The sequence below is a fragment of the Patagioenas fasciata genome, chromosome 7 (genome assembly GCF_037038585.1).
Source record: "Patagioenas fasciata isolate bPatFas1 chromosome 7, bPatFas1.hap1, whole genome shotgun sequence".
Lineage (NCBI taxonomy): Eukaryota > Metazoa > Chordata > Aves > Columbiformes > Columbidae > Patagioenas > Patagioenas fasciata.
The window spans coordinates 25620604-25641056 of record NC_092526.1 but is presented as its reverse complement, the minus strand read 5'-3'; the positions used below and the strand labels follow the sequence as shown (position 1 = coordinate 25641056).

General features: G+C 38.5%; 1 long non-coding RNA gene across 2 annotated transcripts in view; it reads left to right on the top strand.

The window, feature by feature from the left end:
• Window positions 1-20453, top strand: part of LOC139828361 (uncharacterized) — a 141441-nt gene that overhangs the window by 85604 nt on the left and 35384 nt on the right. The window contains exons 2-3 of one of the 2 annotated variants that reach the window (XR_011739875.1): window positions 4382-4486; window positions 8536-8649. This is a non-coding gene — a long non-coding RNA (uncharacterized lncRNA). The remainder of the gene's footprint in view (window positions 1-4381; window positions 4487-8535; window positions 8650-20453) is intronic. The other variant, XR_011739874.1, reaches the window with a different exon arrangement.

Below are 20453 nucleotides of genomic sequence, written 5' to 3'. Positions count from 1 at the left end.
CAATTGGACACTGCCTTAGCCAAATGCTTTAGCTCCTCTCCTGCATCCTCTTCATTCCCTTGTCCTGAACCACAGCAAGCTAATCTATGTCTAATGCCAAAATGTGCTGAAGATACCAAGTGTTGTATTCAGGTGACCTGCATCCATCCTTTATCCTCATGTCAAGCATTTTCTGTTAGCTGACTTGAGGCTCCAGGGAACACTGGACAAATGAATGTTTTGGCTTGAACATGCTGAACCTGGTGCTGAGGGACTGCTTGGATGATTATAACTGGTGCATGTCCTGTGTCAGATCTGAGCATGAATCCAGCCCCATATGTGACTTTAAAAGAGCAGTTGTTTTCTCCCCAGTTCCCATAATTATATTTCATTTTTACTAGCTTCAGTAAGGACCTGGAAAAAAGCTTTTCAGGGAAGGCTTCCAACTCTGCATGCATAATCTTTCACATTTATATTTATTTGAGCTATGCTTATACTATATATCACAGAAAAACAGGCAATTAAAAACACAATTAATTTCTTGCTAATTGAATATTTTCTGAGTAATTCACAAACCTGGATGATTACCAACAGCAGGCAAATATTTAGAACTGTTAGCCAGCATCTGAAAGCACCAGAAAGAATCATCTGGATTTGCACAACTTCTAGTCCATCTGTGTAACACAACATATGTCCCTGTCTTCAGTCAGAGAGGGTGTGAAGATCTGCTCCTTAGGAGGGAGAGTGTTATGTATTTATGAGATGCTACCTGGGTTTTTTTTCTGATTACTTCTATTGTGGGGTAGAATTCTGCTCTAAATCTGCTTTTGAGGAACTGTATGTGATGCTCAGCTGAGGCCCTCCCTGCATCGTTATCAGTGGAAGGCAAAGGAGGGGGCATAATAACACCTCAGTCTTCCTACTGAGACGGCATCTGAGGGGCTGGGAAAAAAAAGCAGCAAGGTGTGGATGCTCACCATCTGGAGATCAGCCTCCAGGCTTGAAGAAGGGCCTGGGTTCCTTGGCTTTTTCACATGGTTCAGGCAGACCTGAATCAAAGAGGAGCGATGTCAGGAGTGTGGGAAATTTGGAAATAAACTGCTGAGTCCAGAAGAAGCTAGCCAAGAGCTGTCACAAAGTAGGGAAAGCCTGCCTGGACTGTCTCCAAAGAGACTTGAGACTAAGAGGAGCAAAGCCGCTCAGTACATCACTGGAATGAACTTGCGGCATGGCAGAATGCCCAGGTTAGAGATGGCATCTGCACTCTGTTATGATCCATCTGCAGTAAACTGAATGTTCACTCTAATGCAAGAACATCATGTGTCCTTCTTCAGGAGGAATTGTTGCCCTTCACCCAGAGATCTGCATTGCGCATGGATGCTGTAGAAAACCCTTGTTGTGCCCAAGCAACGGTTTTCCATAGGGCAGTACAGGCAAATGCTATGAGCCTGTCCCGTTACATCTTTTCTGCAAGACACATTGCTAGGTGATAGCAGATGTTTTTACTTGTCCTCTCTCCTCTGAAACCAAGGGAAATATTGTCTCTTGTTTGGTGATTTTTGTAGACAATGTTTTCTGTTACCTCTACATCTCATTTAGCCCAGAACAGGGTTTAGTTTCATCCTTTGCCAAGACCAAGAAAGGAGAAAATATTCTCTGCCTCCTTAGCCTTTCTCTCATCTTGATCACTCAAGCCCTTGTCATCTTGAAAGACAACTGTTGCCTGCACTAGTACCACCATCAGTTTCACAGGCTGTAGAGGATAGCGTAGCCTCCTGGGGAAGCCAGCAAGTGAAATTTTGGCCATTGATTAAATATAAGATAATCCACCTATGTCTCTGTGTTGGACCTTGACAGAGTTGAAGACAAGGAAGACTTATCTTGAAATCGTGTTTCATTTTGTTTATGCTAAACACTTGAACCATCCAAAGAGAATGTGACATTAGGAAATGATCCTCTGCTGCACACCAGCTTCAGACAAATCTCGAACAGCACTGATAAAATCAGGAAATATATTTTGCTTACGCTATTTCAAAACAAGTTACTGAATTTACTCTATCCTTTAGGTACTGTGAAATTTCAATCATACTAGAGCACTTGGAATCTAATCTTTGGCTCTTTCACGTCATTCATTACCTCACTGAGCCCCACATACCCATTTTAGAAATGGTTTGGATTTAAACCTTCCAAGGACAAATACATCTTTAGTAATATTTAATGATGCAAAACATGCAAGAGAGAAAACACTCGCTGCACTGCTGGCTCTAGTAACTGCATTGCTTCCCAAGGGACATTAAAAAATAGCACCTTACATTGGGTGTGATGGGACAAGCTTTCAGAAATTCTCCTTGCTATAGCTATGATTTGCTCTGCCTCTTCCCTTTTGTTTCTGTTCCTTGAGTATTGTGCAGGGATTTAGGGTTATTTGGAGACTTGGTCAGGAGGTCTGAGTAGATAATTAGCCTGAGGGACAATTACTAATTGCTAAACCTCACTGGGAATCTCAGATGGAAGGAGGTAGAGCCAGTGGCCTGCCAAAGTACTATTTAAGGACAGACCTCAGAAGCTTGGGAAGGGGAGAGTCTAGTTGGAGGAGGAGGAGGAGCTGTAGGGCAGGTGAAGGCCTGTGTTGGCGAAGGATGGTGCTACAGTTCCTGTGTTTCTGCCTTACAGGTGACTTGCCTGTCAGGGCTGTGTGTTCTTTAGAAACAAGTGGTAGGGGTATGATGATCTATGTGGCATGTAACTTGGGGAAGTGGGTGGTGACTGGAGGAAGAGGAGTAGCCACTTGGGGCAGGAACATCTGCTCCACATTCAGACAGGTGTGATCCTCCCAGACTCCAGCTTCTGCAATGCAGGACTAGGTTGGGGGATGCAAACCTCTGCTATGACACATCAAATTATTTTTTCCTGCCCAAGTTCCAAGCCCCTCATCACCCCTCCAATCTTCTCTTTCCCTAATCTCTATTCCTGTAAGTATATTTCACATATAATTTCTTAATCACTTGCACTTGTACCAAACTACTGGGAATTTTCAAATTATGTTTCTCTAAGGGATGAAAATAAAATTATGACTGTACATAGCACAGAATACGTTGAATACACACAGTATCTCTGATGGCTCCTAGTAGAGCTGGAGCTGTTACAGATGTGTCTCATCCACAGATCAGTACTGCTCAGTCCCAAACTGATCCATGCATGAACAGATGAGTGACCTCCTCCCATTAAAATGTCAGTACTGAGACAAATAATAACTGATAACAAAACTGGTCAGCCCAGATGTAAACCAGTATATTTAGAAATCCAGATCAGTGGGGTTTTTTTTCTTTTGCCAAGACTAGGGTTTGATCTGGCAATATCTGCATCTTGTTCAAATTCAATAACTGAGTTAGATGGGCTATCTAGAAACTCTTTAATTAGTATTTCTTTACAGCAATGTATGTCCAGACATATCTTCTCTCTTAAGTTATTTATTCTCTTTACATGTTGCCAGTTTCCAGATAACCTAAGTCAGTATTTAGATGTAAAAAGGCTTAGAAGTGTCATAGTGAGGCAGGAGGGGGGATTTATTTTTTCTTTTTCAACTATTTTAACTCAAATCCTAGGCAAATAACAGCACACCAAGCTAAAATACTTTTTTTTTCTATATCAATCAAAATTATTTTCAAATGTAGGCAAGAATTGTTTGCTGTTCTTCAGAGAGAGAAGCATAAACAGAGTCTGCTGAAAACATGGTGTTAGCCAAAATGACCCACTAAGAGGCAAAATGTAGCACAGAACACAGCTGGCCAGTTTCTCAGTTGAGACAGCCATGTGGGACCTTTGAAATACTTACCAGCAAAAGAAAAAATGACATTCAAATAATACGTTCAACAGCATTCAGCTTAAATTTAGCCTTCTAAAAGATATGTTGAAATCACCAGCTTGGAATTCGACTCACCTAATTTTACATTCTGAAACGCTTGTTCTGCACCCAGTGCTGGGAATGGCTTTGCTGCCGAGACCACTGCTGTCACTTCTCCATCCGCTTTTATTGGCTGATGTTCAAATTTTATTTCTTTAGTTAAATTTTCCGGTTAAACATTATGTACAGGCACACCTCATTTGATCAGTTATAACCATAGAGTTTAGCCAATTTATGGTTAAATAGCCTATCCTGTCAAGGAAGGGATGGAATTTGCTGAACTAATATAAATTCCTTGAGGCAGTAGCTGCATCTGAGCAGCACTAATGGGAACCAATCCTGTTATATTGTGATAGTTCAGAGACCTACAATTGTTGCCCTTTTCAGCATGGTAAAATGCACATATGATGCATTTTAAGGTAAAGGGAATATCTTTTTTTGATGGATACATGATGGGAATTATTGATGTGTCAGTCTAATACGCTTTTCTCTTGGCAGGCAGCCTGGTCTTCAGAGGATAACTGAGAGCTCTCGTATGCTTTTAGTGTTTTTTTGCAAGCGTTCTCAAATCACATACAAGCAAGCCAACTCCTGCTCTTCAAGGTACATGAAATGGCATTGATCTCAGTGAATGATGCTCACATCCAACAAGGAGAAACCTGGACCCACAACCCTTAAACCCACTGCATGGGGAAGTAAGATTCAGTCCCAAGAGGCATATTTCACTGGCATGAGCTGCCTGTGGTCTTCCAGGACTGACTGCTCCAGAAGGCACATTTTGCTCTCAGTGTGCTAGGTAGATTCTATGCCTACTCCTTAAATACAAAATAAGCATTCTTATATTCATGTCAAAAGATGAATCTCTGCTAGTGCAGTTGCACCCACGTGAGGCAGTGAGGACTGTGCAGACACTGTATGTTCAAAGCACGTAGTACTATTGCTCAGTGCTCTCCAGCCAAGCAAATGCTTTAGACTCCTCTCCTTGCAAGTTTTTTGACATATTTTACAAGGATACCTAATGTATCAGTAGTATGCCAACAACTACCAAGTGTTTCACGTAGATGTGGCCATTGAATACACTTTAGATAAGCAAGACTCTTTCAAAATAAACCTTTGAAGAATAAAAACCGCATGTAGAAATAAGGAAGAAACTTCCAGACAACATTACCAACACTCAGGGCGTATTCTCATGGCCCATGTGCTGAGTGTTTCAGCAGTGTGGACTGCCAGCAATTTTTCTGCTGCATAATTTCCCTTCTTCAGATCTGAGTCTAACTAAAACTGGAATAAAACACCATTAAATTTAGCTAGAAACTTGAACAAACGTAATAACTGACTGAACCACTTGTGTTACTTCACACACAAGCTTACCATGGCCCAATGAGAACTGGGTGGTATCTGCAAATTTTCTCAATATGCTTTTTTGTAGGCAAGTGTGCAAGGCACTAAGAGTGAGGTTGTTCAGTCTCAGTTACTGACATGATGGGCTTGCTGTGCCCATTGAAGTTGCTGCATGGTGCAACGTATGGCTCTTCTGTGGAAACTTGGTTTGTGTCCTTCCACTTTAACACAAATTCTTTCCTATATACTGTCTGCTTATTCATTTAACTCACCAACTAGAAGAAAGCTGGCTAGAGGTCTCAGGAGGAAAGTCACCAACACAAGCACACCACAGGAATTCGCTGTTCTTGAGCTGGTGCTCATCACGTGTTTCCACGGCTCAGCTGTGGGTGTAATGCCTACTGGAAGACCACTGACACAGTCCGCTGAAAGTCATATGCTCACAGTATCCTCAACCAAAAGCTGTCCATTTTCACTCTGGTCAACGTCACTCGTGACTAGCTAAGATGGTGTGATTGGTGCTTTTCTCTGGGAATGATGCTTCTGACAAATTCCCTACTTTAATAACAATTTCTTCTATGTCATTAATCATACCAATTTTCTTTTTAATTTGATCAGCCCACAATGCATTTGGGAATCCCTGCCAATACTTTCTCCTCATTTTGAGAAGCATGATTTGTGTAACCTTCAAAAGTATTGTTGACATTACTGAAAGCTCTGTTTAGGGATTGAAATTTATGGATGGGGATATGTTAGCGCTTTCTTTTTCCTCTGTTACTAATGGTTGCTGTTGCCATGTGTGCCAATATCTCTCTTGCACTATCCATCTTCAAATGTATCCCATGGGAGTAGATAATGACATGAAGCTCTCTTTATGATACACACAGATCTACTGCTTGTTCATACCAAACTGACTGTGTAACGGAGGTGGAGCACGTGCTCTAGAAATGGTACCTTATTGGTAATGAAGAAGGGCAGATCTGCTACATGGGAATCACTTCATGTTTCTGCATTGTTTCCCTGATGTTTCTTTTCCCAAGTCCTTTTGCAAGTATTTTATGTGGAGTTTTTGTTTTTAAGTTACACCTATACTCATGAAATACTGACTGTTCACATACCAAGCCTAACGTGTCTCTTCCAACTTTAGCAGAAACCCTTCACTTCTTTTTTATTTTTTTCCTTCCTAACTACAGTAGTGCTTGACTGAGTCACTGCTTACTGATGTTAAACCTAACAAAACTGAAGTGACTGGTCAGTCGTTCCTACAAGGAATGGATCTCATTAAAGACTCCAGTCTGCTCACTGAAAAGCTGAAGCTTCTAAAAGCAATGCTAGTAAGGTTTGTTACCCTTTCTAAAGGATTCAGGGTTTCTAGAAGCTAGCACAGTCCTCTCCAAAGTGTATTTTCTCCCAACTTATGCAACCTACATAGGCTACTGTTTATGCTTTTACAACAGTTTAGCTTGGAAACCACATAGAAAAAAAATGAAATGCTCAAGTAGTGCATACTTGATTTAGATGAGTTCAAGTGAGCACTTAAAAATAACTCTTGGATGCTGTGCTTCATCCCACTATCGCTGGTTCTGTACTAGAAGTACTCTTGAAGGGTGCACAAATTTTGTTTGAAGGCCAAATGCAGATAAGCGAAGAAGCTGGGCAATGGCTGTGGCAGGTTTTCTATTTTGCTTTTGTTTCTCCCCAGTATAAATCAATGATCCTTGGCAGAATTTTGCCTTTCAGTGCTCTCCTCTTCCTGCAACAACTTATTTCCAGCCACTTTAGTACTTATGTCAGTTTACCGAGGCCTTGATTCAGATCGCACTGCTGAGAGCTGGTGCTGAGAGCAAGGCCTTGGGTGCTGCGCTTTTCCTTCTTGGGTGCCAAGATTTAGGCACATAGTCCTTCTCTGTGTCTATAAGTGCTAAAACCTTCAACAGAGGGCAAAGCAGTTAAGTTGGTGTAATAAGCAGCCGTAGGGAGGTGAAACTTCTGAACTTTCACCTTAGTTCAGTAGTGCTGCAGGGCAGTGGTGCATTTTTGGGTGCAGTGGATCATTTTGTGGTGTTTTTTTGGTTTTTTTTTTTTTTTTTGTCATCGGCTGAAAAGATGTAATATAAACTGTCTTAGTCAAATTATATCATGTTTTACTGCTTGGAAACTGTATAGTCATCATGCTTTCTTATATTACTTATGCTATTGTCTTTTTTTCCCTCTGCTTATCCTATTACAGTAAAAAAACACAAAACCAAAACCTTTCATGAAGCTTTTCTACTGGCCTGTCAATATCCTTGCTTCTCTTCTGCTCAGCCCTTCTTCTTCACAGTGAATCCTTTACCTCAATTTTCATTTAACTAGTTCATTATCTAGGTGTCATATGTTGTTGGTTTAGACTATATCCAAACAGCTTTCATGGCAACTAATCTAAATTCAGAAGTGCAATTTCATGTGTGACTTTAGTGTGAGATGCTTTGAGAGTTTTTTAAAGTTGTTTGGGGAATTTGGTGCATCATTTTTTCTACATCCTCCAGTATTGCTTCTGAGCTCAGCATGAACACCACTACCTCATTTTCTTTGGGAGGATTCAGAAACTCCTTATTCTGCAAATTACAGTTAACGTTCTAGTATAAAAATTAAGCAAGACCATAGTTAATAAGAATATCTCATGTACACATTAAATTTTAAGGGATATGTTCTCCATTATTTTCATGTGTGATTAGTCCTCTTTGACATTAATTGGAATTCTGCTTAAAGGCTGAAGAGAGACCATCAGTGGTAATGTAAATTGAAACAAATCTCTGATATAATACAGCTTTTAAAGAAAGAGTCATTCAAGCAATACTGCTGTGGTATCCAAATATTCTGTGTCATTAACGACTAAAGAATCCTCTGAACTGTTAATAATTACATAGTAGGATGGTATAATCTACTATTGCTACATGAATGCATTAAATAAATATTATCAGCTAATATTTTTATCTATTAAATATTTGAAATTGGCTACATAAACTGTACCGAACTCTGTTGCAGGCTCACAGCCTGAGAAAGGATAGCTTCAATGTAGTTTACAGCACCTGTTAAAAATGAGTAGAAAATTGATAAGACAGATATTAGTTCCTGACTTGTACATCTTAGTGAGCTGAGCTGGAGACAAATTGTGACAACAGCGAGGTCTGACTGCTTCCTTATGCAAGCAGGGAAAAAAATGCCTCATTCTGTTGATAGCTCAGTGCTCTGTCACTGCGGTTCAGCTGGAAAAGGCAGACAGGGGGATGCTGAAGCACAGCTCACTGCTCCTCTCTCCTTCCGGGCAGCTCTGACCGCTGTGCTCTGTGCAGCTGTGGGCCAGGGCTCCCTTGCCAGCTCCTCAACCTGGATCCTGCCCACGGGTCTGCACAGCCACTGTGCCGGCTGAAGCCTCTGTCACGGTAAGGCTCTCCAAGATCTATCTTTAGGGAGAAAAGATGATTTATAACTTATTCTACTCTCTACACCTTCCTTTACAGTGGTACCTGTTGGGGCTTATTGTTGCTTTTAAGCAATTTTCCTAAACAGGATCAGTGTCCTGGTTTCATTTACACATTTCGTTTACAGACACACCAGCTGTGGTATCAGCACCAGAGAGAAGAGCATGGGGTTAGAAGGGCAAAGGGGATGCTTAAGTTGTTCTTACTGCTGAGAGAAATACTCATCTCAGCTTTGCTGATGCTTTCGTTCTTGAAAGCGCTGCTTCAGAACTCACTTCTGTAGGGCCTCAAGTGCTAGCCCTCCTTCATTACAAAGGGTCTTAAAACAGTGGAAAAACAGCCATATACACCCTCAGAAGGAGAAATAATGAAACTGGTGCTTCTGAAACACCTTTTTATTCTGTCCCAGATTAGTTCTTAAAGTGATGCTTCACTGTCCTTCTACCTGATGAAATACACTTGTAGAAGTTAACTCCAGTTTCTTAAGCACACAAATACAGAGCAGGATTTGCTTAGTCTAAATATTTGTTTCCTTTTTAAATGGAGTTAATTAGCAATTAGCTAGATGTAATTAATGGCGGTGAATGAAAATTTATGCCTTCCCTAAAAATTTATTCCAGGAAACTAATAGTTGCTTCTAGTCTCTGCTTATTCTAAGGCAAGCCAGGATGAGGCACAAGCATTTGTGTTTTGAAAGAAACTATTGCAAAGGAGGTTGATTTACATTTCTCATCATGTGTTAACTATTTCACGTTAAATGGCAACCAATTAAATAAATGCAAAAGAGGACTAAAGCATCTGGTTTAGGTAAGGTTTTCAGTGAAAGATGAGGAGCGTGTTTGAATGTTTCCGCATGTTGGAAAACATCACTCAAACGTAAGTGTGTGAAGGTGGTGGAATGGGATGGAGGGACTGTGCTATGCTGTACTTTCAAGTGTTTACAGCAATCATATTGGGACTTATTTTTGCTATTGCAAGGTTTGGCTTGCTGTACAGAAGTGAGAAATTAAGTATTACCCAAGTTTATTTTAAAAAAGAAAAAAAAAAGCAAACCTAGTCCTTGGATTACAACACAGCATGGCTTGAGTCCTCTACAATACAATTTAATCAGATTGCTGTAGCATTCAACATTTCAATAAGGCTGTGGTGCAGAACTGTATTTTCCAATCTATGATAAATAAACTTTGTACTTTCAGTTATTGTGGAAAAGCTTTGAGAGGCAGAAACAGAGGGAGCTGAAAGTTTCTACTACTTTGTGAGTGAGAGTAACTGATAAACCAATAAAAGAGAATAAGTGTATTTTTTTTTTTCAAATGCTAATGATTTCTGATAGGACAATTTAATTGTGTTAACTACATGCAAATGTGGGCAGGGTAAGACTAAAGATATTTTACAGCTGGATGATGAAGGTTAGACACAGTATGGCTAACGTGAAGAACAGGAAATAAACTGGGGCAAGTAAACAGGCACTGGAAGAAAAGTGTTTTGTATTGCTCTGCGGATTGTGGAGATTCGTGCAATGTAGGGTGAAAACTGGGGAAAATATTTTCCTGGTTTTGTCGAGGTTCAGAGGAGAGCAGCTATGACTGTACATTTTTTTTTCCCCACTTTAAATTCTCACATCCCTTTCCTGCTGCCAAAATGGCATCTCTTCTCCATTCTCAAGTTTCCCCTTTATCTGTGATTCAAAAATGCTGTTGGTAGTCTCATATCATGAGTTATATCACTGAATTGATCCAATTTACCACACTGACTCTACGAGAATATTTAAGTTGTCTTCTGAGAAAAAACGTGAAAACCTTTGTGAAGGGCAATGTGTGTTCGCTATGTGTTAAGTTACAGTCTCTCAATGCATAAACCTTAGAGTTCTGGGAAATGGTGCATTTAAGTCCTGGAATGTCCCCCAGAGATCAAGGGAGAACATCACTGCCTGGGCATGTGCCAGAGCCCTCCAAAACCCAACCCTGACACTGCCAGCTGAAAATGAGGGCATGGTAGTGATAGCCACTGAAGGTGTAAATAAACTTTTAACCTGCAAGATTGATTTTTGGAAGGTCTTATGCTGAAAACAACTGAGTCCATGGAAGACAATTCCTGGAGTCACTGATTTTTCATCACAAATGCCCACATGGTACAAATGCATTGCCTGAAGTTTAATGTATTGAGCTCTTTCAGGAAAGCAAATTTATATACTCTTAGACCAATGTGGTAATTTATACAGTGCTTAAAAGACTGTAGGGTAGTGAATAGTACTCTAAAGGAAGGATGAACTTTTATACTGTTTGTGCTAGTATTAGATTATTTCTGTGAATGCTGTTTTTTAAAACATATGTTTAGTTTGAAAAGCTTACACTGAAAAAAAAAAAAAAATCTTTTTGATAACCCTCTCTTTCAGTATTTACTGAATAGCTCCTAATGTGTGTCACTGAGGGTTCTTATGTGTGTGTTCTGTCTTTGAATACATTGCTGTTTTGTCAGTACCTTAATATACAAGCAAAACCCTCAGTACATGAAGCTGCAAGGAAGCAAATCCTGTATTTTTGAATACTTGTTGAAACTCAGATCCTTGCTTTGTTCTTCCTGCAGCATTTTTCTCTTCCAGTTACTATTCCCACTGCTTTTAGCTGCTGCCTCTGCATTTAAAACCTAGTGGAAATGATGCGACATTGTGCATTGTTCCTTTTTTAGCCAGTATAAAGAATCAGGCAAGCACAAAAGTACTTGCCATGATTTTTTCTGAGTTTGTTTTTGGCAGTTTTGGAGTGCAAAGTACCTCGGGTTTGTCAGGCTTTTCAGGTGAAATGTAACTGTATCTGAATTCAGAATTCCCGGAGCTTGGCAGATCATATTCTCATAACGTGATTCAGTAAGGGTACTCTGGGGTATGCATGCTCAGAGTGTGCATATTTGTCTTCCTTCACTGCTATTTGTATAGCTTCTTTCGAATTTTTGCCAGGATGACAGTGTTTGCATTTGGCCTACTTTGGTTATTATTAGATTTTTTCTCTGCACCATAATTGACTCTTCTCTGAGATGCCATGTAAAATACCTGAAGTCTTTTATATGTGTTATTTAAATATTTGATTTCTTCTATTAGTTTGTCTGCATGCCCTGTTTCACTCTTCAACAATAACCTCAGATGTTTTCAAGCCCCATAACGTTCTGTAAATCTACTGAAAGAGATCAGTAGTATCTAGAGAGAAGTTATCTGGCAAATGTCAATTATGTGTAATGGTGCTAAAGTTCAAAAATACCATCTTGCAAAAGGCTGAGACTTCCTTGCTGTGTGGTAATGTAGCAGGAGAGGATAAGGCAGAATGGGAGGTGATCATGGTCTGTCGCTATTTTGTCAACTGGTTCAAATGATGAGGTGTCAGTAGTTTGACCAGTGTTGTTAGCTGAGTATTTTCTTCTTATTCTAATTTTGATATCAGTCAAATTCTGCTATATCCTTGCCTCGTCCTAAGGTCTCTTTTGGTCATTATTTCTATACTATTTAATATACTCTTTTCACGACCATCATCCAGATCTTGGGACCAAAGTAGAATGTGTGAAATTATTTCAGTATTGTATTATCCTTGTATTGCAAATCAGGATGGGAATCCAACATCAGCATCATTTGAACACAGAGAAATTTTTTGAATTTGGGAGAGAGGCAGGTGGTAGAGAAGAAAAGAAGAATTCAGGTTATTGATTTCGTAATTACAAGCAGGTCATGTCAGACACTACAATCAATAAGCTGTTTACTCCCATTTCTGCATGACTGCAGCATGCTATGCATTATCATGGTGTATATTTTTATTTAAATAGCTGTGTAGATGACCTTACATAAGGGTCAAAGCTGGTGAGCTAAAGCATGTCGCATATCTGCTACTGGATGAAATTATACTTTCACGTAACTGGGCAAATTAAGTACTGTGGCCAAGAATCAAAATGGAATATTTTTTCCTCAAGTGATTAAGAACAAATTCTTCACACTGTAAAAATATTTCTTAGTTTATTCAAGCATCTAACCATCTGACTGGATCATAGCCAGAAGCTAATGGAACAAACTTGTGCCTTGTATAGTCTGGAAGCAATGAAGAAGCTACTGCTGGAATGTGTAGTTTTGAGAAAATATCTCATTCTCTGTACTCTTTAAGTACAGATTATTGGAATCTGTCTCTCTTAATTTTTTAACCAAAGTCACAGGACAGCATTCAATAACTGGAAGGCAAAAGCATACATACCTAACATGTATTCTAGAAAGCATTTTATGGAGAAAACAAAAAACAAACAGAAAAAACCCCACCACAACAAAATTTCTTAGCAGGTTCATGTACATTCATTAAGTTATGAAAAGACTAAAATACGCAAATTAATATTGTACTTTTCTTTCCTCTGTTGGGCATCAAATTGGCAGTGTGTTCACAGAGGGACTGAAGCACTCAAAATACCAGGGTATCAGTGTATCAGTCAAATGCCAGATATTTCTGTGCTAGAGAAAACAAACTTTCATTTTGGTGTGCATTTTTTCCTTTTTTTCTTTTAATTGCTCATTAAAATTTTTGAGAACAAGGACAGGATAGACACTAACAGTTCTGCGAAACAGGAGTTGTTTTACTGTTCTGAAAAACTGAACACAGCACTACAAATATATGAGTCACCTTTTTCAAGTTTACTAGAGGTATACTACTCATCAATGGTACAGGTCGTGATGCATCAATTCAATCTCAGCCACCAGAATTAAAACCTGTCTTAGTTTAGATGCTACTTGCATTAAAATGTTGCTGTGCCTGGACTATTAATCCCTGCTTCCTAGGGCTCTTCTGAAGAGGGGCAGCAGTCAAGCCTTTTCTTTTCATTAGGACCACAATATATTGAAACCTTCAAAGTGTGGAGGTCCCTATTTTCCCCAAAAGGATGCTCAACAAAAATAACTGGCTCTGCAACAATTCTTCAGGAGAATTTGGTTTGGATCCTTAGGCAAGGGGGAAGAATGCAGGGATGTGTATGTCATCCCACAGACCAAGCCTGCTCTCGCCAAGTCAATCAGCATGGCAACCATGTTTGTAGCGAGAATTCAGCTGGCTCCATAATAATTGAAACTGACAGCCAGTATGGAACTGAAGCACATCTGCCTCATTCAAGGAGGAGAGCTGTTCAGGAAATTCATATTGCTTTGTACTGTATTTTAGGAATTAACTAGCTTTGATAGAGAATACATGGATTTAAGATGGCAGTTCCAAAGCAGAGAGGTGGTAAGCTAAAAGGACACAGGCTTGCTAGAACAAGTAGTCTTTCTTGTTGTTGTTTGTCCTTGATTGCTTGACTTGCATCATCTGACTGTTTCAGTTATTTTTTTCAGTGTTGATATTGCTTGTGAGTTTAGGAAAACAGAATTTATTTCTTCAAGGCACTGAGAACTATAGCTTAAATACAGGATTTGCTCCTATGTTTAAAGTGAAATAATATGTGCTTAAATACCCTGTTGAATTGGATCCAGAACGTTCAGCTGCTCATGGGACTCATCTCCTGACAAATAACTCCTTTGCTGCACGTATCTGGAGACCAGCCCTAGCTAAATCTACAAGAACCTTATTGCTGCCAAAATTCTCAAAATGACCAAAATCGATGTGTTAAGTCTAGTCATATGGAGTAAAAGGAAAGTCATGTTTCCACTCCCTTAATATTTACTGTTGTACAGATTATGTCAAATTATGTTGCATCACTTTGTGAGATATAGAACTTGAGTCACTTAGTCCAAGGTCAGTCTCTTTAATTTTCAGGTGTTAGATCTCAGCTATTGCAAGTCCTTATGATCATCAACTTTTTCACGTTTGAGGTTTATGTATTTGTAAATGGATTACTAAAGTTTGGGTTTTTGGTTTGGTTTTGATTTGTTGTTGTTGTTGTCCTTTTCTTAATGTAAATAATCATCATACTTTAATAGAGCCTCTGAATTGTATGGGGAGGAAGAAAACAAATACAAAGAACTGAAAATGTACTGCGAACTTGTTTACCTACTTACTCAGCTATTTGTTTTAACATCTGAAAATATTGTTCGTAACTTATACTTCTTGCCTTTAGCTAAATCTCTATCATATAAAGAAAAACTAGGAAGTAAGAGGAGAAAAATTAATATTTTAGCTCTGGGAAATAGACCAAATGATATTTAGAAACATAATCATAGCATCTTTCATATACAGGGGGACTCCTAGGTATCCTTTGCTCTGTTGCACTAACTAAAAGGCTGTCTTCCAATAAGAGATCTGAGTCTAAGTTCATGTCTTAAAATTAACTTTGTTATCTATGGTATGTTTAATTTTAAAAAATATTTTTCTAGCAGTTATTTTAGCAATCTAAAATATTTAATACACAGAGTGGAGAAAAATTGAAATGCTCATTAAAGTTGTACTTTATTTTGAAAAAAGGGGGGTGAAATATAGATGGGAAAATCACCAACCAATACAGATTGTTCCCTCTTACCAAATGTCTTATCAAAGACCAAAATTATTTTCTTAGGACTGCAAGAATTTTTTGTGATTATTTAATCTGGAGAAGTGACGCCGAAATGGCGTTACACCATGTTGTCAGTTCATGGAAGTTTGTAGGTGGGGAACTAAAACTCATAAGTTAGATATTGGCTCAATAGTCTGAGATTTCTGGACATATGTTAAATAACAATGCTTAAAATATCTGTATTATTTTAATAATATTATAAAAATATTGCTGTTTTGTAGTGATTTTGGTGCAGACCTGATTAATCCTGAAAAGTAGTAATTAATGTAATGCCATTTGGTGATAATGGCTCCCCTTTCATCTACCACCCCTGCATTAGCAGCAATCTGATCCCCATTTTTGTAGGTTTTATTTTGGACCTTTGAGTAAGGTTGTTCTCTGATGATGCTACTTTGGAAGGCATTCAGACATCTGAAGCTGGAGATAGAGATCTGCTGTTCTGAAAGCCTGAACAGAGAGATTTGCTAAGCAAAGCAAATCAAACTGTGGGTCAGAATCTTGATCTTGCTGATGGTCTAATAGTAGTGATGGCTGGCACTATAGTGACCACAAAACCACCCTAAAGAAGCCATTGAAAATGTACTGTCTAGATTTAGGCCAGCTCCCCTTCTTTTTATGGCCTTCCTTTCTTCCTTGCTCTCTTCTCGCGAGTTTCTTTTCGTCCAAGTAATGGCTCATGCCTACAAGTCAGAGAGGATGGGCCTAGAGCCAGGAAAACATCCCTGTGTGCACTTGGAAAATCTAGGCTGCAAAATGAGCATTAGAGACAAGTGTTACAAGTATAAATTTCAGATGCTTATCTATGGCCAATCCCAAGCAGAGCAGTAAAAAGGTCTCATGAGGTTCAGGTTGCCTTGTGCTGTCCATCTTGACCACGTATATCAAAGTCTTTATCAAACAAAGCCTGATGTTGGAGATTCTCTTATGCTCTCAATTTGTTTCTAATTAATTTCGTTAAGTGATTTTTTGCTGTTGTTTGTTAGACAATGGTCAAGGAAGAATTCATTATCTTGTTTTTACAAAGTTATCTCTTTCCCACCTTTCCATCTAGGCATAGTTTTGATAAAAATCTGTCATGTTTTGAGTCCCAGAGTGTCTATGTTAAAAATGCTGATTATATGCTTAAATCAGGATCTATAAATCTAAAACTCCCTAAATAAGCTCTGTTGTTTTGATTAAAAAAACTTTTCCTAAAAGGTCGTATAATTGCTTTCCTACTTACTGTCTATTGATTATACTACTATATTTTGAGTATTTTTTCGTATGATTATCTCTAAGCACTATAATTATGACCAATTATCATAATACATATGTTGTATAATTTCATTATATCCACTGGTGACTCAAAATCCAAGCTGATATTACTGAAAGCAGAGTCTAGACCATTACATTTTGTTCTACTACTGTGGGACTCTGATGTAAGGCAGTCTACCTAATGTCATGTGAAAGAATATGCACTTTTACAAAACAGCTTTTCTTATTGGAGATGAAAGATGCAGTGGGTAATAAAATAGCCAGGATACCAAAGCAAACTTGAAAAACCTTGCTGTAGTCACAAAAAAAAACCCTAAAGTTTTTGTTGCTTGATCATCAAGAATGATATTAGATTACCTGACCATGAGATCTCAGCCCTAAATGTAAGCCTTCCAGAAAGCAATTGAGTAAAGCTTAACTTGGGCTCCTTCAGAAGGGAATTCAGAGCCTCTGCCTCCACTGCCAGGAAAATGGTCTCAGGGGGCTTTGCTAACTAGATTTCCCGTAAAATTAGAGAACTAAATTCACTTGGGAACAAGGCTTCTTTTGTCCTATGGGTTCAAGCAGAGAGACAAATTTCCCTAGGTAGAGTTTTGCAGGATTAAGCAAAAATAGTTACTTCAGAGACAATATACAAGCCTGTGACTTCCACATGCTTCACTCCCCTGGGATTTTACCCAAGTAAGGCATTCTATGTTTGGATTTATTAGTGTGCAAGCATGACATTATCTTATATTATTAGGTATCCGGCCAAGATCCATAATTAACCTGCCTACATCAAGATATGTCTGTTAGAAGCAAAACACAGACTTCATAGCTCTTTCTCTTAAAATTCAGTAGAAAGTGTATGTCCAGCTACCTAGTGACAGGGAGGATTAATAATATATGTTTCATAGAAACAATTCAAATACCCAAAAACCAGGCATCCCGTGCCAGTTTAGATGGCTGGGGTATCCTGTCTAGTGTTTGCTTGCTGCGTCAGAGCAACTGGGATCTCCCCGATGTACTGCATCCCATTCCCAGACCTGCATGCATGTCACTGATACCCTAGGATGTCTCAAATGTCACTAGGCAAGTGCATTTGAGCACCTGAATCTCACCTTCTCCATCTAGAATATAAATATTTTATTTTAACAATACAAATCGGTGTGAGATACTGTCGCCGAGGTGTTGCATCCTTAACAAAAGTAGTTTTCAAGCAGGTTTTATGCCTGATGGAAACTTATAAGCAAATCTAAATTGTTGGTTTGGGTGTGGGTGTTTTTTTTTTTTTTTCAACTCATAATTGAAAAATCAAGTCCCTAGCAAATTTGGTCATTGCTTCAGGAAGGAAAGTAAGAGTATTGTTACAAAACAGTTGAACACGGTTATGACGTGTTGTATTGTGTGTCAGAGAATTTTGATATCATTGCGTTATATTTCAGCTGGACTCTATGGAATGTGACAATTTACGTTAAATCAAATTTTGACCTGTAATTAATTATCTCCACTGGAATGTTTGACAGTTTATAAAGATGTTGCATCCATACCTTCAATAATAAATTAGAGTGTTCACACAAAATATCTTGAACTGAAAAGCAGTGCCCTTCATATTTAGTTAAAGCAGTAAACTTCAGCTGTTAATTCTCAGGTAAGGGAGAATAAAATCCAACAGGTAACGTGCAACAAAATTGCTGTCATTTGTCAAATACCCGCAGAGTATACTGCTTGTGTAATGCACTACCAGGTTTGAAGTTGGTGCAATATAATAGATGTAGAAGCAGGATAGTGAGGTTTCATGAAAGAAAAGTGGTTTTTTTTAAAAAAATAAACTTTTTAAAAATAAAAATTTCATAGCCTTTTGAGGAAAAAGCTTACCCTCTATAGAAATGTTTGATTAATAAAAACAATTCTCCTCTGGAAAAAAAACTCCATTGGAAATTTTGCAATCATTTCCATCTTGTGATGCTTTGGTTTAGTTTCTTTCCCATATTGCTCTGCTAACTTCAGCAACACTCAGTTCTGTTGCCATAAGATATAATAAATCACATTTGGAAATGTATCTGCAAAGCAAATGCTACTCCCAAGTTAAAAAGTTGAACTTCTAGAGTTCAGTTGGCAGTAGATACATTTCTTGTTACTTAATGCATCTCTAATGTAAACTACAGGCTTCTTCAAAAGAAGCTCAGACCTGACCCAGGGAAAGCTCTTTCACCCTTGTACACTCATCTTTTGCAAACATGCTCTAAAAGAAAGTTGCTGGAAGTTATTGTGATAGCGTTTAATCACAAAAAAAAAAAAAAAAGCCTCTATTGAAGATAATGAGAGCATTGCCATTGTTCTCAATGAAGCCAGAACAAGGATGCCAGACTGGACTTAACTGCTTTTAATTAAATGAGGTCTGGAGTTCCCTGCAGTTTATTCAGAATCAACTCTAAAGCCAAATTTCTATTCCGCTACATCTTACTGACAGGTTCAAAACTTGAAGCACTAATGAAAAGATTTAATTTCACCTTTTTGAAGAAAAAGATAATATGTCAACCAGTTCAAAATAAACATTTTTCTCTGTAGCACTTTTTTCTGAACTTGAAATTAAAAATTTTACTTCATATAACTTAGCACAGTATTTCTGTGCCAACAGTTAAAAGCTCCTAGAACTTAAAATCTACCAAAATTTGGCAATCTACTCTGAAGTTTTTCTGCCTTTGGTATATTTTTTTTTTTAAATGGATATATAAACATGTAGACACATTGAATGTTCTTGTAATGGTTATAAATGTTTTTGGCTTAATCCAAAGGTTATTTTGCCTTTGTACCTGTCTCCTGCTGATGTCAGGGACACTAAGCCTGGCTCTGTTTCTTTAACTTGGCAAAGCATTTAAACTAGTGCTTAACTTCAAGCGCAGGAACAGATGACTGGCATCAAAATGCTAACCTCATGTGTAAATAATTTCTAGGTTATCTACCAGCCCCTTAGAAGAACACAAGCAGCTTCAAAATACGCTTCAGGGGCAAAAGTCGCACAAATCAGTAAGACCTGGTGCATAGTAGAAAAGAGGCCAACACTTCAGATACAGAAAGTTTCAAGTTTCAGAACACAAAATTTATTGTAACTTTGACCTTGTGGAATGTTATTAACAGAATAGATAGTGCTGAAAATATTGCAAGAGTGAGGTGCAAATAGAGCCTATAGACTCAGGAGATAGTTGATAGATTTCAGTTTAGATGCAGGGCTTTTTTTTTTCTCAGTTATATTATTTGACTAAACTGATGTGGCCAAATTCAGACATGACAGAATTGTTTAATATTTGTCATGACTAAGAACCATGAAGATTCTGGATTTTAGCAAGCAACATGGAAAGGTGGGCTAAGCAAAACCCAGTGTAACCAGGGAAGAAACCAGGAAGACAATGTGGTGTGCAGTGTTGACCCCACCCAATACAAGAGATAAAAGGAATATGTTGATCCTGGGCAGCAAGTCATTGATAAAAGCTGGTATGAGAGCTATTGTTTGCCTGCAGAGATAGGTGGGAAAAGTGTACTACAGACAACTGAGAAGATATCTGCCCAGAAGGCCCTGAAACAAGAGGTGGCAATGTTAATGGTAATAGACAGATCTGATTCTTCTTTAGGTCATCTGTGTCCTCGGCAATTTCAGTCACTTCCACTTTCCTTCACTAAGATTTAGCATCATGTTCCAGCAGCCCGAGTTAGCTTTCAGTCCAGCATTAGCAGTTTTGCAGAGCTTCAGCTGGATCTGAACGTATCTGTTCTGTTCACTAAAGCTCAGCAAAAAAATGTTATTTTAGTTGCTGAGTCCATGCACATTTGCATTTTTTTTTCTAGATACGCTAAGTATATTTTCATCACTGCAAAAATAAATACCTGTTATACTCTACATGTTTCTTTGACTTATCTATCTACTAAACTCAAACTCAGTCATAAAAAAGATGGTAAATTCCTAGTACAGTAAGAGTTTACCCAGAAAAAATCAATATTGAAGAATGACAGCAACGAGAGTCATGTAAGTA